Raw genomic sequence first — 14,642 nt, forward strand, 5'->3', positions numbered from 1 at the left:
ACAACACTGTGAGATCTTACGCTTGTGGTTCCTATATGGAGGTATGCTTTTATTTAAGATAGTTATTTTGCATTGTCAATAAACTATCAATCATTTGCCTAAATGTTTGTAGATTACCTCTCAAAAGGGGAAAACCACAAGGTGAGATGTAGAGCGTGAGGCACAGGAGGATGCGCAGCGAGCATCAAACACATGAAGAGGAGATGCAGAGGTATTTCGAAGACATGCTCAAGAGAAAGCATGAATCGACACCCTGTGGTGTTCCTACCTCCCCCTACTTATTTAAATAATTTCTTTTGTATGAGCATATTTTGTTTATTACTATAGATATTGAATTACAATATTTTTTAGCTTTCACCCCTTACGTTTTAATTCACATGAAATCGGCATTTTTTTATATATTTGTTTGTAATAAAGTAGTTGTCACCGACATCATAGACCTTTAGCGAGCTACATATTAGTGGCCATTGGTAAAAAAACTCTATAGGCGATCCATTAAAGTAATAAGTAGTTGTCACCGATAGCAGAGACCTTTAGCGAGCTACATTTAGTGTCCTATTGATAAAAAAACTCTATAGGTGATCCATTAATATTCGTTAGTAATATATCGTCGATCAACTAGTAATGTCCGTAACATCCGTTGATAATATGTCATTAAAGTAATTATCAGCTATCTTCCACGTCACTAATACTTCACTTATATTGCCATTGCGATCAGTTGATAATATACATCGATGGCGTGGACCACGTCGGTTTTCCTCGCTGACCTTCATCAACGATTCCTACCTTGTTTATCTAAGGATAACCAATGGATATGCCAACGTTTAAGGTCCCTTTTATTTGTAGTGCCTATACCAACTAGGGTTGCTTTTTTACATTGTTAGCACAAAGTATATACATAATCAGAGTGATTTATTACACAAAATAATACCCAAATTTTATTAATTATATTATTAGAATCTCCTACACACACTAATAAAGCACATACAACTACAAGGGTGTGCAATGGCCACCTGTATGACAAATTACCAACAACTATATCACTTTAAGAAAGTTTCGTATGCCCGTTGTATCATAAACGAGGGTTGTCTTTTGGAGGGTCTTATCCACAGTATTGTGGCTAATTATGCTTCATAATTCAATCAAGCCCTGTATATCCCACCGCATAGCACGCTATCGGTAGGGTCAGGGGAAGGTTGGATGTATGCAAGTCTTTCCTCTATCCGTGAGAATAGAGAGACTGCTTCCAGAGAGACCCTCGGCTCATAAAGCTACATACAGGTAAACAGAGTAAACATACATCCTACAAGCAAAGACACTTAGCAATACATAAAGTAGCACCCTACCAAAATACCAAGGAATCTGTAAATAAGATTTGGGCATAAGAATCACAAGACAGCATCAAACAAAAAATATACATAAGCAACAAGGAGTCAAGCTAGCCAAAGTAGACCCTAAATACAAAGCTAAGCTAACTAGGTACCTTCCCCTAGAAAGTCTCTAACCTTAATCGTACGTCTCCACGAATCTCTATTCTGTACCATGTCCGCAGAGATATGCAACTCTGTCAAGTCATGTCTAATTCTCTCATCCCAAATAATTATGCTTCATAATTACTTCGTTATTTAATAAGAAAAAAGAATCAAATAAAATGCATGATTAAGTATTCGACCAATCCTTAATCATTAACGTGAAAGGGTGGAAATAAAGCTTGATTCAGAAAAGGTTCTATACTCATTTTGTTGTTTTTCCGAACATGTTATATGCTTAATAAACCCGCCCTTGAGCGTATTATTAGTTGTCTTTATCTAATTTATATATGAATAAATGTACAATCTGACCAATGTTTTAAAAACCGATTTTTGAACCTCACTTGGTTGGGCTCAGAACTAGTACAACAGGTGGTATCGAGTTTACCGAGGTTTAATTGGGTTAACTAGTTAACCCTATAATTTTTATAAAAATGTAACTTCAACTTCAAAGAATAATCAAAACTACAGATTACATGGTATAGGAAATACAACTAAGTTAAAGTTGATCGATTCAGTGGTATAGGAAAGGTTGCTAGGTTAAAACTTTTAAGCAGAGTTTTTGGTCTAAAGTTTAAACCATGGTTGTAAAAGTCGCGCTTAGGCGCCGAGTACTCAACGAGTAATCGCCGAGCAATCCCCGCCTAGGCCGAGTTCTCGGTGAGCCATCCCCGAGTACTCTCCGACTAAGTCGAGTACTCACCGACTAAGGCCGAGTACTCCCAACTCCCCAATCGGCCGCCTAACGTCCGCCTAGCGATTTTTGCAACCTTGGTTTAAACAATCAATTTTACTTTGGGCTTTAAACATACATGTACAGTGGTCCAAATTACAAACATTTCGCCCAATTTACCGGGCTACGCGTACTGGCCACTTGCCCAACATCCAGTTTAGCTGCTATTACTAGTCGGTATAAACCGTTTTAAAAAACACTGGACAACCAATACACAAACTCTATGGCATGCGGATTCGTTGCGGCAAACACTGTTGACAGCAACGACACAAGTCCACTTTCTTCTCCATCGTCACCACACAGACCAACCACAAAACATGAATGGAAGCCTCCCACTGTTCATTCCAATTTGCACATCTGATCATTTTGTGGTGCACAAGCATCATAGAAAACATTAAGGATGTTGCAACTGGCACAGATGGGGACTTCCATTACTTATTTGGGTTGACGTCAGATAATTAATATATATATTCCAAGTTATAATCATGAAGATAAACCACACACATATACTTGAAGACAGTGGATAAAATAATAAGTTGAAGATTGAAATGGGACCGTGAGATTGTGTGTGCCGCATATATGTCAATCTCTTAATTGTTCTTCCAATAAAGTTTAAGTACGTGTATCCCTCTTTGCAACTGTGTGTAAATTTGTCAAAAAAGGATATTAATAATTCTCGTACCACAAGTCACCACTGTACGGACTAATCAACTTGGATATATGTAGAGTTTAAACTCCAAAAAAAAAATTACTACAAAGAATATTTTTCTACATAATTTAGCTAGTTCCACATCTTCTCATGTTAAGTCCATTATAACAAAGGACAGAACTAAAGGGGGTCAGAGGGTCCATTGACCCTCCTGACACCGGAAAAGTTATATATCCTGTATACAATGTTAAAATCCTTTAGGTAGTTTGACCATTCAAATAGTTGACAAAGCAATAGAAAACTAAGTAAAGTGAAGAAGACTTATCCGAATATTTTCTAGGCGGACTGAATGAGGTTAGTGTGGAGTTTGATGAAGAAGAAGAAGTATAATGATAATAAAGGAGAACCTATACGTAGAGTTGTTCAAAAGAATTCGAATCTGAATCTGTATCCGTATTTGTATCTGAATTATCCGATAATCCGTATCCGAAACTATCCGAAAATTCAGATATCCGAAAATTCAGATATCCGTATCCCGGATATCCGAAAATTCGGATTCAGATAGCAATTCTTAGAATTTTCGGATAGTTCGGATATACGAACTATCCGATATATTAATTTTAATATTTTTTTAATTTATTTTATATACCAGCTAATAAAAAATAAGAGTATGAAACCCTAATTCTAAACCAACGCCGCTCCATCTATGTGCTATCTATCTTCTTTATTTCCTATCTCCACAATTCTTCATCACTACAACCAGTCACCACCTCCAACATTCATCTCACGTCGGCCGGCGATTACCCTTCTCACATACACACTCACACATTGTTCCTCTGACTCCGACAAACCTTGTTGCCACCGTCTTTTTCTATGAAGATTGGAGAGAATCTGATTATAAAACCTAAAATCACTATGCATGTGTGCTAATATATTAAACCCCCTAAAGATCCTTTAGTCTTTAGCTACCAGAAAGAATACATGTGTTTTCAGGAGCAATTATGTGGATTTCTTGAGATTGTCGCCATCAATTGAAGTCGATTTATTGTAAATATAGCCACAACCTTCTTCTCTGTTAGGTTGTTTGAGGATTATTTAGATTTCTCTCACATTTTCGAATATCCGTTTCACTATCCGAAAGTATATCTAAAATTTTGGATATCCGAAACTTCAGATACGGATTCGGATAGTGAAATCCACTATCCGAAATGTTCGGATATCCGAAGTTTTGGATATCCGAAACTCCGGATATCCGACTTTGAACACCCCTACATATAGTAACTTTGATACCAGGTATATGGAACTTTCTGATCAAATTATACCACTCTTAAAAATGGACTGTTGGATTCTGCAATAGTAGCATTACGCTGACAAAAGGTTACAAATGTGACATATTTCAGGTTTACTTAGTATACTTGATTTGTTAGTTATTTAAAAAACAATTTACGTGTATCTTATTGAATTGTACTTTGTATACTTTCGATTTAAAATTTCTGATATTTTTTTAAAAATATTTCTATACATATAACAAAATATATTTATACTTAGGGAATCATTTTTACTAAATTGGACTTATTTTGATTTTCCTTAAACTCTTTTGGATGTTTCTAAAAAAATAGATAATTGAGGAATAGTTTATAATATTTAGACATTACATGAAAACTCTTATGGTAAATATATAATTTATACCAAGACACGTTATTATCAGCTAACAATTTTTGTTTCATCAAAAGACTTAATAGTAATACGAAGGTGTGTACATAGTGAGTATCCTTTCTCATGCGGTTTAAAGTTCGAGTCTCACAATAAATAATGATTTAGATTTTGAAATATGATTAGATGAGTGTGTGCGCTTTTTGTTTTAAAATTGGTTTTCGTGCTTTTAGAGTATTAGTTACGATATAAAAATTGTATATGCTATGACCCTCCGGGTAAAGGTTTCTGGTTCTACCACTGATTATAACATTAGACATATCGTACAATCAACATTATTCGTTTTGCTCACTAAGAAATTACGGATTTCTTTTTGGTTACCCCCATTGAAATTTCCTATGAGATCGATCACATTTCCATGTGCTACTTTCACCTGATGATGCCTAACGGTAGAGTTTTCGTCTCATCTTCTACCATTAAACCCAAAACGTATTGGTAATATTTGATCAGAAAGTTCCATATACCTGGTATCTCTTAGGTAGACAAAGCATAATAGAAGAATGAATTTTGTGACATTAGTAATTTTCATACCTAAAAACATAGCAGTTTTCATTCGAGTATCGATATGGCTCCATTTGAAGCACTTTATGGTCGTAAATGTCGTTCTCCTATCTGTTGGAATGAAATTGGTGAAACCCAAATCACCGACTGGAACTTGTACAAGAGACTACTGATCGAATCACTCAAATTCAACAAAATCTCTTAACCGCTCGTAGCTGTCAAAAGAGTTACGCTGATAACCGGCGACTATCTCTCGAGTTTAATTTTGGCGACTGTGTTCATCTCAAGGTATCCCCTTGGAAAGGTGTTGATCATGTTAGCAATAAAGCCAAACTATCCCCTCGATTTGTTGGACCTTTCAAGATTCTCGAACGTGTCGGAAGTGTAGCTTATACTCTTGAGCTACCGCAAGAACTTTCGAACGTTCATCTAACGCTTCATGTCTCTAATATTAAGAAATGTTCAGCTGAGGTAAATGTCCACATACCTCTCGACGAGGTGCACATTGACGAAACAATGTACTTTGTTGAGAAACCGGTGGAAATCATGGATCGTAAAGACAAGGAAACCAAACGTAGTCGTACACTCTTGGTAAATGTTCGTTGGGAATCCAAGTGTGGCGTTGAATTCACCTGGGAGCGGGAAGACCAAATGCAAACTAAGTATCCTCATATTTTTGACACAGATTCTTCAACTTAATTTCGGGACGAATTCTCAAAAATAGGGAATGTGATGACATTCGTCAATTCTTAATCGTATTTGTATTTGTATTTGGTATACTGACCCGTTTTGTTGTTTCAATGTATTCTTATTTATCATTTATCATTAATAAAATATTCATACCAATTTTATCAATTTAGTATATTGAGGGACTAGTTAGTCATTTAGATAAAGATATATGAAAGCGACACTTGTCTTATGACTCATCACTATGAGAAGACACATGTCACAAGGTGGCAACACAAAAGAACACATGTCAACACATAACACTTATACCCTCACAAAATGACATGTGCATAGTGACTAATCAATATGAATATCACATGTTAACACCTTATGGCACGACTCATCATCAAAAATGACACATGTCGCGTGGTGGTGAGTGTCGGTCCTACAGAGGATGACTATAAATAGTTAACATAGGCTCTTCAATTGCGGCATCCAAAACACCAAACCACTTTCACTTTCTCGAAGTTCATGCCACCGAGTTGAAGGTCCCGATACCACTCTAGAGTTCGACGTTCCATACCCCGACACCCTACGTATAGTCGAAACTGCTCGTTCTTCCTTAAGCGTTATATCTATTTTGAGGTTCGTCCGTTTCGGTTCATTTAACGCATCTTCACTTATTATTCTGAGTTATTCTCAATTTCAAATGTGAGTTTCTCAAACCCCTTTTTACGCTTTTACTTTTGGGGGTAGCATACATATCCTACTCAAATACTTAGTTTTATTTCGATTCGTATATTCAAACTACAATTCGTTATCATGGACCTGTGTGTTTGTTTGCTTACTTTCTCAAAGATTACGTGCTCATGGTTTCCTCATTAACTATGATCACACGCCACCTTTGCACTCAGGACCTCGAAGTTATGAGTGGAAAAGGGACCACTGATCCGAGTAAATTGGTTGTTACCAATTGAAAAAGATATTGCTTGCGCTATTACTACACTAAGTTCCATGGAATTGTATGATTTTTACGTATTTATATCAAAACTTGGGTGAACTCACCAACTAGTCAATTAGTTGACTTTATTTTATATGAGTGCTATATGTACACTTATTAGAGGATGAAATGGCGAAGACACTAGAACTTAATGTATTTTAATAAATGGACAAGTTGTTATATTTTTCTTGTATTTTCCTTGTATTTATTCTTGTGTATTTGACGTTTGAATGAATTAATGATAATATTGTCACTTAATAGTGTCACATATATTTTGAGCAATTTGTACATCACACTCAGGCGTTTTCCGCTTAAGCCGGGGTGTTACAACAAGTCTGGGGTTCATAATTCTGAAAAACCAACGGGTCGTCATCAAGGTTGAGTGGATGTCTTCGATTCTGGCTCCCCCCCCTCCCCATACACACACACATGGTTAACTCTATTTTGATTTCTATTTAAGTTTTGGTTTTGGCCGGGTGGTGGGTTATTTTGAGGGATAGGATAGTCTTGGTCTTGTAGCTGGTCTTGGTTTTCGGGTTGGTTTATGGGCGGGTCTTGATTATTATGTTGACTCATGTTTTTGGCTTTGGTTTTTGATGATTTAGCTTATGTTTTTTGCTAAAAACCTATTCTGAGAGCTACTCGATTTCTCCTAGTTGTTTTCTTAATTTATGGATCAAACTGTAGTGACTCTTTTCTTATTGAATATCTCGTATGCATAACCTGAAAGATTATCTGCACACACGAAATACAATATCCCAAGTAAAATCAAACAAATAAATATTTAAAACAAAGCAAAAAACTAACTACTAAACTAAACTACCACTTTGCGCATTGATTCCCCTGAAACGGCGGCATTTTGAGGTAGATGTTGTGATCTAATAAAAAACAAATATGTATTAACGTAACTACCTATAACTAGTACGGGTAAGTAAGGTCGTCTCAACTTAGAATCAGTGGAAAGTGCAAGTTAAACTCATAACTTAATAATTATTAAACTAAGTGGACAGATGATGCCTAGCGGTTTTTAAAGATTTCTAAAATGAAAAAATTGTTACATTTAATTGTAAACAACTATGAGAGAAATAACCAAACTCCAAGTTTTAGGTTACGAAGCATATTGCATAAGTTAATTAAGCCCACTCAGAAATTACTTTGTTTAAGTAAATAAACAAGGACTACGTAATTAGCCATGCAGATTATCAGAACACCATCCGAACAATTGACAAAACTGACTAATAATCTAACTGACTGATAGTTTTAGTTTTTCGTAATTGAATGTTTTGATTCGTGCTCTAATCAAAAACAAGTATTTATTAACTTAAATGCCTATAACTAGTACAGGTAAGTAAGATCGTTGATGTAGATGTCGTGCTCTAATAAAAAAACAAGTACTTTATTAACTTAAATACCTATAACTAGTACCGGTAAGTAAGGTCATTTCCACAGGGAATCAATGGAAAGTGAAAGTAGAACAAATAATTAATTAATTATTATATTAAGCGGACAGTCGATGTCAAACGATTTTAAAAACTGATTTGAAACACACGATTACTTTGAAAGTTTGTAAACAATTATGAAAGAGGTGATTCATTTTAGGTTAGGAAATGTAATAACAAACTAATCACATATTCAATTAAACTTATTGTGCATTAATTACTAGACCTAGTAGTTTGATTGTGATGACAAACGATACAATAACCGAATTGTTGACACAACTAAGCTCGGTCTACCAAATTACCAGTTTTATGTATGAAGATCAAGTGTAAGCAATGACTAACAATTATTGGTTTAATACACAAGAGTTAACCCTAAATGTTGACGAACAAAACCAGATGAGTGTTGCAAAGTTTGAAAATCAAAAGCATAAACTGTTTAAACAATCAATTGATATTATAAAACAAGATTAAAGAACACTCAATTAAGTTCATAATCATTCAAGCACATAGAATCCGATCAAAGTCAGTTTACACAAAACCCTAGCCTAAAGTGGACACAAAGATTTAGCTTGACATCGGCATCACAATTAACTCGCTTATCTAATGAAAGGATGGAAGCATGCGATGATCTCACGAACCGGACGCTTTGGGATGATTCAAAATCGCCCTCGGTATTCTCTGTGACTGCTGGAATAGAAGATATGTCGAATGGGGGCTGAAAACTTATTATAATACCAACTAGGTTTTTTTTCCCGTTTTTAAGTCACTTCGCGTAGCGCGAATGGTTTTTGACCCTCAGTTCCCCTAGCGCGCACTAAGATAACCTGAGAATTAGATTCCTATCATTGAGATGCCTAAAATTCATATATTATGGGTTCTATAACTCATTTTCTAGGTGGAGATATGCCTGTTTTACTAAAAGACACTTTCCTGGTAACCCGTCTTGTTCAGGTATTGTTTCGGCTTCGGGTGGGTTTCTCTTCCAAACCATTCCCTAATCCTTCTTAACTATTCATATATGTTTCTCTATTCTTTCGTATTCTCGAGGCTTGCTTAATCTTCGTCTTTATAGCTCTTAATTGACTCGTTTAATCTCTAAACACCTGTGATGATAAAAGAACTCAAAGTAATCATGTTCGCTATAATAAATAATTAAAATACATGAAATAACACATATATACACATGATTTATAGCCGACCATTAGTCTTCTTCATAGGGAATCAGTGGAAGGTGCGAGTTAAACTCATAACTTATTAATTATTAAACTAAGCGGACAAGCGATGTCAAAGATTTGTAAATGAAAAACCTTTTAGTTTTAGTTGTAAACAATTATGAGAGAAATAACCAAACTCTGGGTTTCGGGTTGGAAGCATATTGGATAAGCTAATTAAGCCCACTTGGAAATCACTTTGTTTAAGTAAACAATCAAAAGAATAAGTAATGATTGTCAGAACACCATCCGAACAATTGACGAGACTAATTAATAATCTAATTGATTACCAATTTTAGGTTTTGATGAATGTGATCAATTCAATGGTTGAAGATAAATGTGTCAATGACGTTAAGAACTCAATCCTGAATGTTGATGACCTCAAATCAATTAACTGACTAATTAACAAAACATTCAATTACGAAAAACTGTTTAACCACGTGAATAGACATAAATATTTAACTAACCGAATGAGTAAGCAAAATAAAATCTCTAATTTAGGTTTAAATCAATAAGATCCAACTACAAACACAACCCTCTGCCAAAGATGGTTACAAATAGTTTAGCCTTGCATTTTGATATTAAATCTCTTAATTAGGGAATGGAAGGATGAAAATGGATAATTATGGTGATTAAAAGGTGTTAAGATGGTGGAAGATGGCTCCAAAATCACCCAAGTATGAAAGAGTATGAAGGATATTCGAGATTAGGGTTTTTATGTTTTAAATATGAAGTAAAATCATAATTTTCAAATTTTCACGTCAGGCCCACCATAAGCAACGGTGGAGCCACCTAACTTATGGTGGACTCCACCCCTTATAGTGGGTTCTCTCTGCATTATGGTGGCTCTACAGTATGCACAACTCAGTCTCCACCGTAAGCTACGGTGAAGACACTGTAGCTTACAGTGGCTTCAGCACCACCTTTCTTGTTTTTCATGTTCTTACAGTGGCTTCAACACCACCTTTCTTGTTTTCCATGTTCTTAACACTTGTTTGCCATCCACTGGTTGGTCTTGTTTTGTTGCTCCATGTATGCCTTAACCTGCAAAAACATAGAGGAAACATCACTGTTAGAGTTTACCACCGGAGTGGCAAAAGTGGTTTTTGAGCTCTGGAAGACTGGTATTTGCGTCTTGTTTCCAGTAGTAGCCCTTGGTGCTCCCCTGATTGGCGGAGGAATCGGCGGTAAAGTCCTTGATGAGAGAGAAACCAAAGATGACATGGTTGATGAAGCAGATGTTGATTGAGAGGCCATTGAAGGTGATATGGGTATGAAAATATCGAAAATTGATGGGAATGATATGGATTATAGCACCAATTGACCCATGGTGGGCGCCAAATTGTTTTAGATAAAAATCAGCTAAGGATAATGTATCCAAATCCGTAAAAGTGAGGTCTAGTGCTATGCTAATAACAATATTTATATGAAAATGGAATGAACACCAAGATTTTTTGCGATGAAAAATCCTTTGATCTTGTTCAGATCAAAAGAAAAAAACCCCGGGTGAGACAACTCGTCGATCATCAATTTATTAAAATCAAAAAAGGGTTACAATGGTTGTGGAGATTAGATCGATGTTACAATGATAGCTAACGTGTGTAGAGAGAAATATTGTTTCTGCTCTAGTGTGTGTGAATACAAGCGTGTTTCTAATCGATCATATCTCGATGTTTATAAAGAAAATACATTTAACAACTATTCCTATTTATCCGCTACTACCCCACTACTCTTCCAACGTTCATTGACCACGTGCTGGTAGCTTCCAGTAGCGAGATTTAAGGTGAACCAAGTCACAAAGCCGTTACTCCTGTTGAACAATAACCAATATATATGAAACAATTGTTAACAATATTAACCTATGAGGATCCTTGATCTCTGACGTTGTTCTGGAGCTCTTCAGGAGAATAACTGATCTAGACATATCTTCAATAATAATATATCCTCGGCAGAGAAAATACCAGTCCTAACAATTATATAATAATTATTCACTTTCCTTTTATACTTTATTTATATTATATCTCTAGCATGATTAAGTTATTCACTTTTCTTTAGACTATATTTATATTATATTTTTACACTTTTATAAAGATAAATATTTACATATTATACTACTATACATTGTTAGAATATATTTCACAATATACTTGGTGAAATCCAACAATGAACAACAAACCATGTTTGTTAAAGATTGAAAAGAATATAATTTTAAATGATATCATTAACATATTATATATACTATGTATTTTGTTGAAGATTGTAAATAAAAAACAAAAACTCTAACATGCTTTTATTTTACGAAGTAATTTTTTTAATCATTAAATTATATATATATGCTTAAAAGTCGATCCATTTTTAAAAATAAATCCATTATTGTATTTTTTGTACGTTGTCATATGAATTTATAAATTATAAATATATGATTTAAATCTATCCATGTATTTATTCGATTAATTTAGTAAACTATATATATATATGTGTGTGTGTGTGTTAAATTGTAAAGAAAGTATACACCAATCACTTTTAAATATAATAAAGTTTATCATATTTAGTTTCTTGGTTTTTTTATCAATGAATGTTTTGGGTTTTTTGTGGAACTTAAAATTGATTGTTACGGGTTAAAAGTTGGTAATAAATCGTTTGGTACAAATTATCTACATATGGCTCAAATTTGTTGCAGGTAAAAAGTGGGTAATCTGAATATTTTTAAGAATTTGAGAATGCAAATAGATTTATCATCAAACTTGTTACGAGTTTAAATTTTTGACTTGAAAATGTAAAACAAATGAAAGCTAAAATTTAAAATGTGATTGGGTTTCAAATTTTTTAGGGACATTTTTGGAAATAGTTAAAAGAATTGAGAATTTTGCACATTGAGTATTTTTCCTATAACTATTAAAACTTAAGAAAAAATGACAAACACTTCCGACATATCACCTCCAGGCCTATCAAAGCTTCTAACTTTGATCAAAATTGAAACATTTGTGTAAACATTAATTTTTCCTTGATAGTTATCAGAATGTTGTATGTGAAACATGTCATACAAAATTATGCTCAAATGAATCAAAACATTCACAAAATTGAACGTGTTAACCTGTTATTTTTTAATTATTTTTTTTGTCATTTTGACAAGGTCGAGAATCCCCCTCAAACTTTTCAAAAAAAATTCATAGTATAGTTCAAAACTGTTATTATATGAGAAGTATTCTCCAAAATTGTTTTATAACCAAAATTTTTCAATCATATGATACTGAGAATGAAAATTATAATAAATTGAGTATTCTTGGGTAAGTTTTTGCACATGTATTATTTTTTTTTTACTTCATTTTTTTAAAAAAAATTCATTTTGTGATATAAATAAAATCAATTTATCTATAGATACTAGCATAGATGTAATCCATTTTTCCATATACATTATATATTTCTTTATTTATAACTTTATTATTTAGGTAATCTCGTGCGTTACACGGGCTCTAAAGCTAGTTTTTTATAAATTAATACGCTTGTTAATAAAAGTTTTCAAAGTTTTCTTTCTTAATTAAGTTTTTTAAGGATCATTTCCCTATAATGTCATTGGACATTGGGCTTAAGCCTTAAGGTATGGACATAAGGAAAGCAATGGGAATGATTAATGAGACTAGGAAATCTAGGCCATCTAACAGTTTATGGGCGTTGGACCTGCAATGAGCCAATGAGTATACGACTTGGGCTATATTACTACTTTGTGGATCCGTCATCGGTGGATTGTGAATTTATAGCTAATGATAGTATTGGTCCAAATCATCAAGGCTAAATAGCCTAATACCCGATGGAGTTAACATGGTCTCGGCAATTATTTGGTTATTTGGAATTTTAGGATTGTGTATTTGATTTATAATAAAAAGTATGTCATTAACTTAGGTTCTCGGCAATTAAAACCCAATGTGGATGGACTCATTGGCTTCAAAGTACGATGTTTTACTTAATTAAAATCGACGGAGGCAAAGTTGGTGAATGGTGCGAACATATGAGAAGTGTTAGGGTTTGGTGATGGAAACAAGTTCTAACCAATCATTGCGTGCGTAATAGTTGTCAATGAAGGCAGCAATGATGATAGAAAGACATAATTAGAGAATGAAGAGCGACACTTACGGTGATAAAGGATCTGCAAGAACTGAACCCTAAACTCAAGAAGTTGAAGAACTAGAGTTCTTGTTCTTTTAGTTCCTAAAATATGGTGAAATGTTTTTCTTTTTATTTTTTTATTTATAAGTATATTACATAAATGGTGCATTCAGTTTATCAAATAGCAAAATTAGTCTCATAGACGTGAAAAGACTGAAATACCAGCTTCAGGTTTAACAGAATTTAGTGTTAATACCCAAACTCGTTACAAATTGAAATCACAAACCACGAACATGCTACCTTTTGTGCTTAACACCCAAATTTGTTACTTTTCGTGGTCAATATGGACTATCTATGTAATTAATTCTAAAAGTTAAAGAACCCTATTAGTTAAAAAGTATAGTTATAATAACTAAATAGTAATTTCATCAAAAAAATATATACTGTATTTATTTTATTTTTAAAAACATTAATTTTATAAATAAATATTCTAAAAACTTAAGAGCATAAGGCTTCCTTTTGACAACCACTAGTTTTGTGTAGTGATAAACGTGTGTGGCTTATAATCAAATGGTTTGGGTTTTAGTCTCACTTGAGACATGAAATAAGTAAGTGGAAAAAAAAACTTTGACTGTTAAAAAGAAAAATATTTTGTTTGCAAACAGAGCCTGTTGGGGGGGGGGGGGGGGCTCTCATAAGTACTACCCATGCAATGCCTAATCCGGCACTGTCACATCATTTCTCCCCTAAAATACTTACAAACCATAAAATCACTAGCAACACTTACCTACAGATACCCTAAAACTTTTTGTTTGTTTTTTAGTTATCCAAGTACAATAAATGTAAAAATTGAATCAATTTTATGTGGTAAACATTTGCCATAGAATAAAGTCATGCACCCTACCGACATGGGGTGCCGGTTATGTTGACATGTAGTTTTGAAGTCATGCACCCTACCCATATTGGTGCTCCGTCCTCTTCGAGGTGAAGGTTTTTAAACTCCCACCTCATTTCACATATATCAAACGTCACAATCTATATTGGGACCTTCAAAGACGTCTATTTTTCGCTTACTCAGCTGATGTCTGGTTCAATGC

This window comes from Bidens hawaiensis, unplaced genomic scaffold (genome assembly GCF_021521415.1).
Source record: "Bidens hawaiensis isolate Kalapana, Puna unplaced genomic scaffold, B.hawaiensis_p1.1 tig00003698_1, whole genome shotgun sequence".
Taxonomy (NCBI): domain Eukaryota; kingdom Viridiplantae; phylum Streptophyta; class Magnoliopsida; order Asterales; family Asteraceae; genus Bidens; species Bidens hawaiensis.